At 40.9% G+C, this 16,446-nt stretch overlaps 1 protein-coding gene across 1 annotated transcript in view; it reads left to right on the forward strand.

The window, feature by feature from the left end:
• The window catches only part of rftn1b (raftlin, lipid raft linker 1b), a 178,757-nt gene that overhangs the window by 126,727 nt on the left and 35,584 nt on the right, over nucleotides 1-16,446 (forward strand). The gene's annotated exons all lie outside the window — the stretch shown is intronic.

Consider the following 16,446-nt stretch of genomic DNA (forward strand, 5'->3'; position numbering starts at 1 on the left):
GCTCACAGTGTGGCTGTTATTTCCTGTTCTCCTCCTTTCACCGTGCTACCAGAATAAATGTCAAGGCTGATTCTGAACACACGCCGACCGCGATAAGAATTAAAGCCTGTGGCAGGTGACAATGCACCTTGCTCTTTGTGTTATTAATTATGTATTAGCTGACATTCATTTATTTCCCACCAGAAGATAATCAGAAATTTCACATTTGAATAACATTCGACATGTGAATCGTGTTGATGGTCCTTCTTTTATATCAGGAAGTGGTTTAATCTCGCAGGATACGTCAAATCATCACTGATTTATCAGTCAGAATTTAAGCATCAGAGAAGGATCATTCTTGATGTTGTACATCGTTATTTTCTGCCTTTTTGGCGAGTCAGTCAAATGAATGTTGGGAAGGCCTTAAAGAGCTTTTCACCAATTGTATTACATTACTTTCCTTCTCTGGTTGTGACACAGCATGAACAGCTTTCTCTTTCATCCCACATGTCATTTTTTAGAAAGATTTTCTCATTAAGATATCAGTGTCAAGTCAAGTCAAAGTCAAGTCAAATTTATTTATATAGCACATTTCATGTACAAACAGTTCAAAGTGCTTTACATAAAAGTGATGGCCAAGCATGTGCTAAAAGTTTTAACTGCATCTATTACAGCACATGAACGAGAGAGTTCAGTCAAGTAACTACCAGCTTAACTGATATATACACATGCATGTGTGCATGTACATACATCAATAAATCTGTTGATGTGGTCAAAACCAGATGTTTGCTCGATGTTCCACCTGCAGACAAGAGTGGGACCCAAGATTTCAATTCAGTTCAGTTTTATTCATATCGCGCCAAATTACAACAAATGTCACCTCAAGGCACATAAATAATACAGTCCAATTCAAGCCAATTGGAGTTCAAATTCATTGTAATCATAATCCAATAAAATCCAATTAATTAAATTAAAAAAATAATCCGATTCATTCATACAGAGCCAATTCAAAAACAATTTCCCAGCTAAGGAAATCAACACATTGCACCGAAACTTGTCTTGTCTTTAATAATGTCACATGTACATAATATCATTTGAGAAAGTAAACAGGGGAAAAAGAGAGTAAAGTGAGGAAAGGTGTGACAGATGAGCTCCCCCAGCAGACTGGGCCTATAGCAGCTTAACTATGGGATGTTTCAGGATCACCTGAGCCATCCCTAACTATAAGCTTTATCAGCAAGGAAAGTTTTAAGCCTGATCTTAAAGGTGGAAATCAGAATCAGAATTAGAATTACTTTATTAACCCATTGAGGCCGGGAAAGCATTTCTACCTTTAAAGCCGGGGGGCGCTGTTGCTTTATTCTACCTTTAAGGCCGGGAAAGCGTACACGTCTTTTTTCATGTATAAGGTTGTTTTGCACCAATTATTGACCTCTGCGCCAATTAAATGCATTATAATAGACACGTGAGAGTGTCGTCATGTTCCTCGTGTCATTGTTTTGAAGTTAAGTTACATCGAACAAGCATGGAGGACTTTCAGTGAGAAGACATTTCAGATGGGAGCGATTGTGAGGAGTTTCTTGGCTTTGATGATTCTGAAGAACGTGCTGACCCAATTGATGCAGATTTATGGCCAGCACATATGTTTGAGGATGATTTTGAAGGGTTTGAATGTGAGTGGAAGACTGACAATTACCACCGTAATCGACGGAGAGATTTCAACCGCACACCAGGGGTGAAAGTCGGTTTACCTGCAGATGCCACACCGTTGCAGGCATTTAATCATATTTTTACTGAGGAGCTTTGGGCGCATCTCGTTTCTGAGACGAATAGATACAGTGAGCAGGTACTTCAGACTCCAGCTCAAGCTAAGATGGCAAGGTGGTCACACGTAACTGTGCCGGAGATGAAAACGTTATTGGAATGTGTATGGGCTCCTTGTGCTGCCAGTTCGAAGAGATTACTGGCGATAAAATAAATAGATAAATAAATCATTTGAATATAAAATTAAATTTTATTTTTTTTTTATTACTGTTTTCTAATTGAAAATAGTGCTGTTCCTGCACTTTACTTTTTACATTTTCTATTTTCGTGAAGGTGTATGTAAATAAACTCAATTTCCAAAGAAAGCCACAGGTGTAAGCTTTCAAATACTTTTTGAATTTTGTTTCTATCTGCTACAGAGGCTGAGAAATCAATCATTTAGTAGGCGTTGACACAATTGCTGAATTTCCAGAAAAACTTCAGGTTTTAGGGGGTCTTTCTGAAATCGCCAATAGGTTTTACAGGCATTCTTTTCCAGGCGTTTTAGGCCTAAATGGGTTAATCCCTTGCGGGAAATTCCTTTGTTGCAGTGCTCTCATTACAGAAAAAAGAAAAGATGAAGACATTTACTGGCAGCTGGTTCCACAGAGAGAGTTCATGATCCAGAACGTACTATTGAGTATGAGCCATCAAAACAGACATCAGGGAAGAAATATGTGCAGAAAAAATGTTCAACAAGGACACTCGTGCTTTGTTCACATTTAGCTTTCAGGCACACTACAAACACTTGTGAACAGAAAATATGCGTCAGGAATGCTTTCATTACCCGGTTTGTAACAAATAACTTCACCAGGTGGAGGCTCAAGCTAAGCTACACCGGTCGTCCTTTTGAGGAAAAGGACAAAACCAAACTGCACGACTTGGCATTGGAGAAAGATTACGAAAGTACCATTTTTTTTAGGAGCAGAGACAGAACTCAGAACCTCACGTGTGTTTTGAAAAAGGCAAAAGAGAGAAAAAAAACATCTTAAATAAACATTGGAAAACTCTCAGGCAAACAGATTTGATTCCATTCTAAACAACAAGCTGAAGAGCTCCTCTTCCTGCTCCTAAAATTGATGCATTTCCTTCTAAATGTGTTCAATCTGCTGACATCACCGAACACTCTGAGCTGAAAGGAACCTTATCTGTAAAGTTCCTGTCAATAATCCCACATGGAGCCCAAATCCTCAAACTGCCTACTAACTAATATACTTTCACAGTGTTGATGGAGTTTTGGAGCTTTTTCTATATGTGGATGTACTTGTCTTGAAAGGTGTGACCTATAACAGTTTTATCTTTACCAGCTTTAGTGGATAAAACACAAAGGTCTCCCATACTGGCAGCGAAGGCAACCTGAGTACTGACTGGCTCTGCTTATAGCACCTTGTTCATATGATTGGTTGTTGTGGTTTTGGTACATTTCCTGCCTTTTTTTCCATAATTAACCGAGTACAACCCAGGCGGTTCAGTGTAATAAACCATCTTCTGCCTCAGGCTAGTGAACTATCCCAATATGGAGTGTTTTTTTTTTTTACCTGTAGTTGCTTTACAGTTTAATTTGGGTGAAAAATGACCAAACGGTAGACTTTATGAGCTTTCCAGCGGCTTTACATAAAAATGAGACTCTGCATCTTTTCATTTCACCAGTGAGCTCTGTGGCTGCTGATTCTTTCCAAGCTTCGGATCATAGAGTTGTTTTTGTATCCGCTTTTAAACTATTTCTTGTTTCGGTTTTCCTCTTCCGTCAGACCCCGGCGGCACCGTGCTTCACTCTGACTCTGGAGAGAAAAAGCCATCCAGAGTAAATAAGAGTCATAATTAATTAATCTGGGAACCTGAACGCCTCAGCAGCTCTGAAACACAGATAATTAACCTGATAACAAATTAGTGCATCCTTGCATATTTTATGTCCTGAGAATGGAGTAATGAAGTGTATTATTATGATTTAATTTTATTCTGCATATTAGGGTCCTCTAACACATTTTGCATCTTTTATGCGCGGCTAAGATATGCATCTCTTGAAGAGGAAAATTACTGGGTAGGATAGTGTGCGAATCAGCTGTAAAACGACTCTCCTGGCCTTCATTCACTTATAGGACTGAAAAACGTCATTCGGCTTGCAGCTTCAGTTCAAAACAGATGACTCTGCGGAGGTGAATTGTGTACTGTTTTGGATTTTTGGGCTCATGGGAGCAGCTGCCAGAGTGACATCAAAGCGCGGCAGCTAATTACATCAAACAGCCAAAGCAGATCAGTGCTTCAGAATTAGGATCCATTCCCGCTGTCTCCATATTTAGCAGCGTCTTTGAGACGAGTTTCCGAATTCACGATGAGACGCTCGACATGATGCAGGGGACCGTCTCTACCTCGTAAACATCAAGGGCATGTTTGACAGCAGAACGGCACTCGAAAGGACATTACTGGCAGACCTGCGTTTGGATGGGAGATGGGAGTGACAGCCTCGATTTGTGATACAGAGCAAACAGCTCGTCGTGTGCTGACAGATACACGAGCTGTCTAATGAATGTCATTTTGCCCTTTTTAAGACAGACCGTATCCTTGTTTGTTTTTTTAGTTTAATGCGTGGTACTTCTGTCCTTTTTCCAATATTTATCATGCAGTGCTGAACCAGCTGTGTCCATGTCTGAATTCTGATTTTTCTTTAGTGATGCCTCAGCTTTCCCTGTAGCACAATCCCAAGATTTACATTTACATTTTTTTCTTGAAATCTTTCATCCTAATGTACGGCCTTGAGATTTTAGATAGACAACCAATGCAGCCTTGAGAGGAACTGTATTTCTTTTGTTACAAAACTTTCAGTTTCCATGTAGTATGATTGAAAACACAGTATTCCTATAGAGAATGTGCACGGGCAGCAGAGGTGGGTAGAGCAGCCAAAAATTGTACTCAAGTAAAAGTACTGTTACTTCAAAATAATATGACTCAAGTAAAAGTAAAAAGTAGTCATTCAAATAATTACTTGAGTAAGAGTAAAAAAGTGCTCGGTGAAAAAACTACTCAAGTACTGAGTAACTGTTCAGTAACGTCTGATTTATTTGTTAACACAAGCATTCAATCAGACAGACAAAAATACTAATTAATCATCTTTAGGCAAATTAGAGTTCATCCAATTGATCAAATAAATTAAAATGAATTAATGAATTACAAAATAGCTTAAATAAAAATAATCCAGGTAAATTCAAGAACTTCAATAAAAAATAAGAGAGACTTAGGAAATGTTTAAAACATATGTAACCCATATGTAACCTAAAAAACAAACATTCATCTATCCATGGGGGTAAAAAAAAACGAATTTAGGAAACTTAGCGCTACATGTTTCCTCAAGTTAGATGTTGAGTTTCTGCTGAAATGTGCGTTTGTTTTGGTTGACACAGAAGACACATAATGTCGCTGCTGTTTCTCACTCTTTGTAAGGTAAACATGCTTTCAGTATGAGGCCTCGTCTGCGTCTTCATTTCCCACCGCTGGTTCTGACATTTTTCATCTGTTTCTTTGTTTGTTTGCTACGACTGCTAATGCTAAAGCTAACCCGTCCCGCCGCTGAGATTGAGTATGGTCACGTGACCAGACTGCACGGCTGCGTCTGATTGGTGAAACACAGTCAGGTGGTAGAGCCTTTGGCGGAAGTCTCTCTCTCTGTCAGAATAAAACATTAAAATGAGGCGTACGCGGGGGGATAAAAATAATGAGGCGTAGAATACCAAAGAGGTAAGAAGAAAAGTAACCAGCTCATTGTAGCCTAATGTAGCGGAGTAAGAGGACAGTTTCTGCTGCACACATCTACTCAAGGAAAAGTAAAAAGTATAGAGATTTAAAACTACTCCTAGAAGTACATTTTTTTTTTTAAATTACTCAAGTAAATGTAACTTGTTACTATTCACCTCTGATGGGGAGCATATGTTTATGTTTATGCATTTAGCAGACGCTTTTATCCAAAGCAAATGAGGATATAACATTACAGCTAGCATCAATGCTAACAATGAGCTACGTAGAAGGAAACCACTGGTCAGACTCTGTCAGGGGTGACAGTGTAGAGATAGAGGGAAGTACAGGGTAAGTGCAGGATAGGAGATGCTCTCTGAAGAGCTGGGTCTTCAAGAGTTTCTTGTAGCACTTGGTAGGTCATGAAAAGAGTGGCTAGTCTTAGGCGTGGTGTAGACGACAATCCTAGGCATACTGTGGGATGTTGGGACATGAGCAGCATCCAACTCTGCCAACTGCTGTTGTTCCCTGGATTGTAAATGGCCAAATCTTGCAGAGAAAGGAAAAGGTGGGAGAAGATGGGCATTACAGGGAGTCACCGAATCCCACAACCGAGGGCAAGATCTGGTAATTAATAAGCCTAAATCTGCTCGGCTGCAAAATCTGATTCCCCTTTCTTTTGTTCCTTATTAACGAGAGGGAATTACAATACTACCAATGAATGTTCTCATTCACAGGGCATCAAATACTGCTGTTCTGTCAGAGAGGGTATATGAAATAAGCTTAAGGTGTTTTTTGGCATCAGCGCTCTGATGCACCAGTTGCTGCAGTATTAGATGCCAAGAGCAAACACAGCAAATGTCACTCTGGAGTGTTAACTTATTGAATAAAAACAAGATCCTCATATATCGACTGGAATCTGGGTGAGATAGAGTTATTGGAATCCAAGAGACTCAAATATAAAAAGTTTTACTTTTCCTCCTTCTCCGTCAATCACCATTTACTTCCTGTTTCACTCAGTTAACAGTAACCGAGTAATTATAATGCTTCAATTGTTGAAGCATTATAATTACTCGGTTACGTTCAGGAGAAGATAATGGTCGGGTGTAAAACACCCTGCTTCATCACATGAATGCATCTGTATCTGGAGGGCTTGATTAATGTGGATTAACACTGAATATTTGATGCCGTGTTGGTTTGTTTTACACCGGGGGTTCAGTTTAACATGAAGCAGTCAGACTGTGAAAGGGAACCCAGGAATTTGTTTTAAAAAATCAGCACATATGTCTTTGTTCTAAGGAGCAAGGGACTCGTACAAGGTGAGTTTTTGTTTTAATAACTCCACTCCTCTTATCCAACTTTGTGTTTTTCTTAGGGCTGGGCAACGATTAAAATGTTTAATCTAATTAATCACATGATTTCCCTGATTAATCCCGATTAATCGCATTTGTACGCAAAATCCAAAAATGAATTCAAAAGTAGTGTATAGCTTTTAGCATTTAGTTTTATTTTAAATGTGCTGCCATATGAATGAAAGTGCCATAACATTTGTTGTGCAAACACACTTTTAACATCAGCATCTTTCTGTAGTTTTTATGTAGAAGCCTCGCTCCACTGTCTGTTTCCTTGAATGACTTGCTGCTATCAGTTGTGTGTTTTGCCTTTAAGTGATATTTTAGACGGGAACTACTACGCTGAGAAGACAATTCAATTTGGCTGTAAATGCAGGAGTTTTTTTTAAAATTTATTTTGAAATACGTGCTTTTATGTTGAAACAAGTAAAACAGGAAGTAGCGCCGGTTAGCTCCGTGAGCTTCACACAGAGACCGAGGAGCAGCGGTGATGTCCAACTTTAAAATGAAAATGGCCGGGTAAAAGTTCCGTACCCTTCTCCATGTTTGGTGGATCCGCCGATTACTTTCTTTTCCGGTTCCGCAGCAGACAGTAACAGACTTTTACAAAATAAAAGCCTGTGAGCAACAGACTTTTACAATAAGAAAACCTGCGTTAATGCGCGATAAAATATTTATCGGCGTTAAATAATTAACAAGTTAACGCGATAATAAGCGAGTTAACTCGCCCCAGCCCTAGTTTTTCTGTTTAATAGCAGCTTGTGTGTGTTATATTTGAGATAGTTGAGAACATCTATACCCTACAGAAAACAACCTGGGTTATATTCTCCTGCACTGCTTCCTTTAAAGGTACTGCTGAGCCCACATATTATGCATCCATAGCACTTGTTATTTCTTTATATTGCACAGGTCATGACATGTATTCCTAGTATTTTGTGTTAAGCTTTATTAGGTTCATCTTGGGTTTCATGTCCTGTTACTTGGTTTCCAATTAGTCTTGCTTTCTGATTCCCGCCACACAGCAGGCTTTAGTTTCCTAATTACCATACCTGCCCTCCGTTTGTCGTTTGCTCCCTCCGTATAATTACGCCAGGGTTTCCTTTGTTTAGGGCCAGATGCTCTGCCGATGTCACTGTCACTTTCAAATGTCAGTTCAGTCGTGTGTTCCTTTGTTTTGTTTTGCTTGCTTTTCAGCGGCTCTGCGGGTTACGTTTCAATAAAGTTTGCCACTCAGCTGCCTTCCTCGCCATGGGAATGTGAAGCTTATCATTTTTATTTGGTTTTAGCATCTCAGAGTGTAAAAGCCATCCTAATAAGTCTATGCAGGGTTCATGAAATGCTCAGGGAGGGTTCTCATAGGCTATTTGTTCATGTGAGCAGGCTGAAACGATGAATGAATGCTAATTAGGTAAAGCAGCCTCACAGTAATGATCTGACAATATTTCTGTTTTAAAAAGTCTTATTGTTGTCCTGTTTGTTGTAGTTTATCGTGATTAATGACAAACAACACAACTAACTTAACAAACTGACTACTGATACACATAATCAGTGCTTTTTTTCCCACAAGAACACATAGAAATACACAAAGGAATAATCAAAGTCTGAACTGACGCGTTATCAGTTAGAGGAGTTTGATTTTCCTCCCCTGAGCCCTGATGATGCACACAGTTCATCAGTCTGAGGGTGACTTGTCAGTCTGTTAAAAAAACACATTTGTTTGTTGAAAGTCAGCGTCGGTATGAAGCAGCACTGGAAAAAATCAAAGTCTTACCAAGTATATCTGTCTCATTTCTAGTCAAAATATCTCATTACACTTAAGATAAGACACAACTGCCTAACACGTACTATTTCAGCCAGATATAGGGACTTGTTTGAAGACAATACATCTGGAATATCTTGTTAAATGAAAAAGTCTTGAAAACAAATTGTTTTGAGTCACATATCATATGAAACAAGCTTTTTTTTTCATTTGAAGAGGTTTTTAAGCTAATTTCAAGATCACTTTTATCTCAAAAGTCCTAAATGTCACATCTTATTTCAAGAAATCTTGACAAGCCGATTTTCACTAGGTCCATTGCCAGATTTTTTTTTTGCTTATTTCAAGCAAAAACGTCTTGTATTTGTTGTTTTTTTACTTATTTCTGGAGGGGGATTTTTTCCAGTGAGATCAGAATGAAAACACAACCCGCTTAGCCTTCGACTTCCAGCGACTTGAGAGCTTCTTTGGAGCAATTTTTCTACAAAGTAATCTGAGGTGCAATATATAGTATAGAGATCTTCCATCAAGATTTATCTCAGTACTTACACTGTTGGGCTATGAGTCAGCCAAACCACACAGCCACCATTTTTAATCAATGTACTATTGTTATACAAAGGCACTAATTTAGCAGATGATTGATATTAATCATCCTTTCACCTCCAAGCTTTTTAAGCCCTAATTCTAAACCAGAACATCATTTTTAATCAACTTGAAAGCTCCCAAGGAGACGCAGATCTAAATCACGATGAGGCGTAATGCTAAATGCGACTGGCCAATATTCAATACCAATATGGTGTTCTCAACTTTGATTGAGTAAGTTTTAAGACCTTTTTAATGGCACATACGAAGTAATTAATTACCAACATATGTGGAAAAACTGCAGCTGTAGAGAATGATGGACTCCCAGTGTGGGTGATAGGGTTGACATTTGCTGTAAAACTAATGTATGTCTTGGCTGTAACATTAATAATATAATTAATCAGTTAACATGACCTTTCTGTGAGGAGCCTTCTTGTTCTCACTGGGCCTGAATTTGCTTTCTGCGGGTGTTTTGGTGCAGTTCCTTCAGTATTGGTGATTCTAAACTGAACATGGGTGCCTGTCTGTGTGGTGGTGACCCCCCCCAAATCATTACCTGCTTCAGGGGGATAGGCCTCAGTCCTCCAGGATAAGGCGATAAGAAACTTCAGGATGGATTAATACATTTATATACTTTAATAAGAAAACTGTCAGCGTTGGCATGTCAGTATATTAATACAGTATATTAGCCTACATCATCATACACTCATAAATCACTTAATTGCTCCTGTTTGCCCCATTTAAATGGTTTCCTCACACTGATCTTAATGGTTTCACCGCTCTTAAATGTATCTGAAATAAAGTATTCATATTAGGTGATTAGTATGATTAAGAGAATATATTTCAAGTTCTTAAGCCTTAATTTTGTTAAATTTCCCATTTAATTTTTCAAGGAACTAATAAGCTTTAAACTCAAAGTGATGAGAAGAAAGAAAAAGTACACTCACATTCAGTTTTAAGGTTTAACACATTAAGAAATAATAAGAATTCAACTGATTCCTCCATTTAAATTCTGGTAAACACAACCTTGGATGAACAAAGCGCGTCATATTACACTTTGTCATTATCTAGTGAACAAAAACTAAGCCCAAGATCATCAGTAAGTGTGAGCACCTCTATAAAAGCAGAAGTTTTGTCAGTTTGCTGCTCTGGAGCAATCAAGTGTGTGTTAAAACGATGCCAAGGAGGAAAGAAATCAGCAGTGATCTTCCAGAAGCTGCTCGGGTGCTGCTTATTGATTAATCGCCAGTCTTTCCAGGAGTGGACATCCCAGCAAATTCACCCAAATGTCAGACCAAGCAATGCTCAGAAAAACTTTGAAAAACCCAAGAGCTACATCTTGAAGAATCAAGGTGCTGCAATGGTCCAGTCAGAGTCCAGAGCTCAGCCTGACTGAGATGCTGTGCTGGGACCTTCAGAGAGCTGTGCAGAAACCAGAGCTGCAAACCTCAATGAGCCGAAGCAGCGCTGGAGAGAAGAGTGGGAACAAGATTCCTCCTCAACCATGAGAGAGACACAGGAAACCTTCAGCTCACTGCTACTGAAGGTTATGCTACGAGCTGTTCACTTACAAACCAAATAAAGTTTGTGTCTCCTGATTTGTGAAACCATAAAGTTTAAAGAGAGTATTCTTTTTTCCTCACACGACGGTACGTTAGGCACTTAAATACAACAGCTTTGTTCGAAATGCATAAACAAATGCATATGTTTGTTATTATGGTTTGTATTACTGAGCCCCTCATGGATTATTTGCCTTTTGTTTTTGCCAGGACATCACTGTTCATGCTCCTAGAGTCATCCGTTACCTATGTACCGTGCTACATTTGTTCAGTTCCTGACAGTCAGCTGTTTGTCATGCTCCAGAGAGACACACACTTTCAAAAACACACAGACCAAAAACACCCCGTGTCCCCACGCTGCTTCCAAAGATGGCTTTCCACGGTGAGACTGCATTGAGGCCTATTGTTTGCATACACATGTGAATGTGTATGTGTGAGGAATCACTTAAATGGGGAAAGTCTTGTCTGGTGTTATCAGTGCTTACAGTGTGGAGACCTCACCTGAGCCACAGCATGAGAGAATTTTTGAATCCTGAGTTGCTCACAGACACACCTGTCACAACACATACATTCAGTCACACTGTGGAACCGCCTCCAACCATCCAGCAGGCCAACTCGTATACACCGAGACAGCAAAGCTGCATTTATGAGAGGTATGCCAGGAGATAAACCAATTACAAAAAGTGTTGCTGATGGAGTTTAAAACCCAAAATCATGACGTTTCTGCACATTTGCACAGGATGCATATATATCCTAACCCTTTGTGTGGTTCTAGCTGGATGTGTATAATACAGAGGCCTAGAGAGCTCATTATTCTGCAATACAGGACGTATCAACCATATTTGAAGAATACAAGTGCAACAAAAGAACAGAAATGCTAAATCCACAACAGAAGCCCAAAAGCACGTTAGATGGGAGTGTGAAGGACATTTATATCTATAGTACTTCTAGAGCTAATGTTAGGCTTGTTGTATCTTTAATTTTAAATATTAAATATTATTTACATTCAGATTTAGTTTAAATATTATATAGATAGTATTAAAAAGACAGTTATTTCTAAACCTGATTTAATTTATTCTGGTATGTGGTGCTACTTGTTTCGACCACAAGGGGCGTTTCTTTGTTTATATGTCAGTTGAGAATAGGTCAAGGTTCGAATAGTAGAAGAAGAAAAAGTTCAGTTAGAAAAAAAACGTTTGTATCTCGAGGTGAAATTTTGTCGTTGTTTTATTGAACTGTGATAGTCTTTTTAGAATCAGTAAAAAAACAGAAGACAACGAGAAGTACTGCTTAGTTTTTACAAGAAGCTGCAGCTAAGTTCCCACAAGGCTAGCTGTGCAGCAGCGTTAGCATAGCAAAAAAAAAAGCTAAAAGTAGTCAATCATATGAGCAGGACCAGAGCTTTACCCAAATAAGGGGACATAATGGTAGTTAACCAATCTACTGGTGAAAATACTTTAGAGATTTTTAGAAGTAAATGATGTGTATTTTCTAACGGGTCGAATAAGGAACAAGTAACAGGGACCAGGAAAAAGGACACTGAAAATAAGTCAAACCTTGGTATGTGGTTCACATACCAATAGTTATACTTATAGTGAAGGTTTGACTTATTTTTTAAATAAAAAACAACTTTCCGGCTTCACTTAAACAGTGTTATGTTGTCAACCCATTGATACCCACTTCCTTTGTGACCTCACCTGTGCTCCTGCATTAGTTTTTGGCTTTGTAAATGCAGCGTGTTTTCCATTTGTAGGTCATTTTTCTTGTCTCGCTTACAATGAGCTCTCCCGGGTGCTGTAACATGGGGTTTGACAGCTCTGCGTGTGTCTTCTTTACCTCTAAATTGGAGTCAGATAACAGATTCTACAGTTGTTTTGTCTTTGCAAATACCCCAATTAAGAGCATGCAGTCGAGCGTGTTTGGGCATCGGAGAAAATGCAAATTCACTAAGGTGGTTAAAATCGAAACCTCTCGAAAAGCTCAAGCATGGAGTGAGAACATCACTGGGCTTCAGCCAAGCTAAATGTAAGAATTCACACGCAGACATGTTTGATAAATAGAAGTGTAGCTTTTCAGTGTCACCCCTGTTCTCAGTGAACCATAACCAAAAGAAAAAGTGGAAAAAGTGACATCTACTGAGAATTACACGTGCAGAGCGATAATCCCTCTGTCATGCGTCAGCACCTCAGCAGCACATGTATATTTTTGTCCCACATATGCTTTATTCAGGAAAATGTTATTTTAAACTTGTGAGGCTGTAAAAGATGTAACACATCTAAGGGTGGATTTAGGGTAAACACCTTCCAAGGAAGCAAATGTGTGAATCTTTGCGCTTGCAAACTACTTCTCGCCTCATTGTTTCAGCTGAGCAGAAAATAGAAATATTAGAAAAGAAATTTATACGTTTCTAAAATGCTAAAATTATAGATTAGGATGCTTTTAAAAACATTCTTTCACCCATTTATTATCCAAAATCAATGGACGACACATTGGCAAAAAATCCCCTGTTATTCAGTCACCACCCTTTGTTTCTTCCCGACCAGCTGAAAGTCTGCCTGGCAACCCACAGGTACCCGCCCGCCAGCTGCCAAACATCTGGCTCCAAAGAGAGGAGCCACATCCACTCGACACTCATTAGACTCCCTCACCTCTTCCTCTCTGGTTCCCTCTCTGTGCATGTCTCGTCCACACATCCTGTTTGAAATTTAGATAAGCTGTCAGCGGCCGGTCTCCATCTGTCTCAGGCAGCGCCTGGCACGCATGTTTAAATCATGTCACCAGGCATGACCAGAGGCAGGGTCACTTTCCAGGTCACTAGCGGTCAACTGGGCTCAAACATGCAGTTGTTGATCTGTGTAAAAGCATGGAAACATGAATATTTATCCAGAGATTGTTTAGGAAAGGCAAGGCAAGGCAAGTTTATTTATATAGCACAATTCAACTACAAGGCGATTCAAAGTGCTTTACAGATACATTAAAACAGTAGAAATAAAAAGCATGATTTAAATTTTAAACAAAAAAGAAAGAAATAAGAACAATAGATAAAATCAGATAAAATCAGTAGTTAAAATGTGATTAATTTTTGAAACTCAAGCTTCAGATTTGGAGCTTTATTCAAGTTTACAGTAGTTTACAGTAGGATGAACAAATAAATCGTCTGACTTTGGAGAAGAAAGCAGATATTACAATGCATTTTGGGTTACTATTGATTATATAAAAACGTGTCACACTGTGAGAGGTTCAAAGACAGCCGGTGTCGAGGTCATGTGACCAAACAAAGCCTGCAATAATTTCCTGACAGTGTTAGAAATTTATTAGCCTGCATGTTGCTGCGACCTACGTCCACTAATCAGTTAAATAGGAGGGAAGAAGTGATGCTGCTGCTGTTGCATGACAAGCTAAACAAAGCTGAACACTGTAGAAGACAAACGAGATAAACTTGTCTGTATGCCGTGTCCTTGAGCTCCGAAGCATGACCACGCAAATACATGCTCAGAGGAATTACAAATTCTGTGCAGCAAACCAGTAAACATATTAATTAGGGCTGGGGCGAGTTAACTCGTTATTCGCGTTAACTTGTTAATTATTTAACGCTGATAAATGTTTTATCGCGCATTAACGCAGGTTTTATTATTGTAAAAGTCTGTTGAATGCATCACATTCACACAGTTACAGCAAACACCAGGAAGGATGGAGGAATAAAATAAAGATAAACTAGCAGGTAACATCACCGCTACAGGTGTGAAGCTAACGGAGCTTACCGGCGCTACTTCCTGTTTTACTTGTTTCAACATAAAAGCACATATTTCAAAATAAATTTAAAAAAAACTCCTGCATTTACAGCCAAGTTGAATTGTCTTCTCAGCGTAGTAGTTCCAGTCTAAAATATCACTTAAAGGCAAAACACACAACTGATAGCAGCAAGTCATTCAAGGAAACAGACAGTGGAGCGAGGCTTCTACATAAAAACTACAGAAAGATGCTGATGGTAAAAGTGTGTTTGCACAACAAATGTTATGGCACTTTCATTCATATGGCAGCACATTTAAAATAAAACTAAATGCTAAAAGCTATACACTACTTCCATCCATCCATTATCTTCCGCTGGTCCGGGGATCGGGTCGCGGGGGCAGCAGCTTGAGCAAAGAGACCCAGACGTCCCTGTCCCCGGCCACTTCCTCCAGCTCTTCTGGGGGGACCCCGAGGCGTTCCCAGGCCAGCCGAGAGACATAGTCTCTCCAACGTGTCCTGGGTCTTCCCCGGGGCCTCCTCCCAGTGGGACGGGCCCGGAACACCTCACCGGGGAGGCGTCCAGGAGGCATTCTCACCAGATGCCCGAGCCACCTCATCTGACTCCTCTCGATGCGGAGGAGCAGCGGTTCTACTCCGAGCCCCTCCCGGATGACCGAGCTTCTCACCCTATCTCTAAGGGAGAGCCCAGACACCCTGCAGAGGAAACTCATTTCGGCCGCTTGTATTCGCGATCTCGTTCTTTCGGTCACTACCCACAGCTCGTGACCATAGGTGAGGGTAGGAACATAGATTGACCGGTAAATCGAGAGCTTCGCCTTCTGGCTCAGCTCCTTCTTCACCACGACGGGCCGGTGCAGAGCCCGCATCACTGCAGACGCCGCACCAATCCGTCTGTCAATCTCCTGTTCCATTCGTCCCTCACTCGTGAACAAGACCCCGAGATACTTGAACTCCTCCACTTGGGGAAGGATCTCATTCCCGACCCGAAGAGAGCATTCCACCCTTTTCCGGCTGAAGACCATGGTCTCAGATTTGGAGGTGCTGATGGTCATCCCAGCCGCTTCACACTCGGCTGCGAACCGCTCCAGTGAGAGCTGAAGGTCACGGCCTGACGACGCCAACAGAACCAAATCGTCCGCAAAAAGCAGAGACCCGGTTCTGAGGTCGCCAAACCGGACCCCCTCAACGCCCTGGCTGCGCCTAGAAATTCTGTCCATAAAAATTATGAACAGAATCGGTGACAAAGGGAAGCCCTGACGGAGTCCAACCCTCACAGGAAACATGTCCGACTTACTGCCGGCAATGCGGACCAAACTCTGACACCGGTCATACAGAGACCGAACAGCCCATATCAAGGAGTCCGGCACTCCATACTCCTGGAGCACCCCCCACAAGAGTCCCCGAGGGACACGGTCGAACGCCTTCTCCAAGTCCACAAAACACATGTAGACCGGTTGGGCGAACTCCCATGCACCCTCCAGGATCCTGCGGAGGGTATAGAGCTGGTCCACTGTTCCACGGCCAGGACGAAAACCACACTGCACCTCCTGAATCCGAGATTCGACTATCCGGCGGATCCTCCTCTCCAGTACCCCCGAAAAGACCTTACCAGGGAGGCTGAGGAGTGTGATCCCCCTATAGTTGGAACACACCCTCCGGTCCCCCTTTTTAAAGAGGGGGACCACCACCCCGATCTGCCAGTCCAGAGGCACTGCCCCCGATGTCCACGCGATGCTGCAGAGGCGTGTCAACCAAGACAGCCCCACAACATCCAGAGCCTTGAGGAACTCAGGACGGACCTCATCCACCCCCGGGGCCTTGCCACCGAGGAGTTTTTTGACCACCTCGGCAACCTCAGCCCCAGAAATGGGAGGTCCCACGTCCGAGCTCCCCAACTCTGCTTCCTCATCGGAAGGCGTGTCGGTAGGATTGAGGA

This window comes from Odontesthes bonariensis, chromosome 5, assembly GCF_027942865.1.
Source record: "Odontesthes bonariensis isolate fOdoBon6 chromosome 5, fOdoBon6.hap1, whole genome shotgun sequence".
NCBI classification, from domain to species: Eukaryota; Metazoa; Chordata; class Actinopteri; order Atheriniformes; family Atherinopsidae; genus Odontesthes; species Odontesthes bonariensis.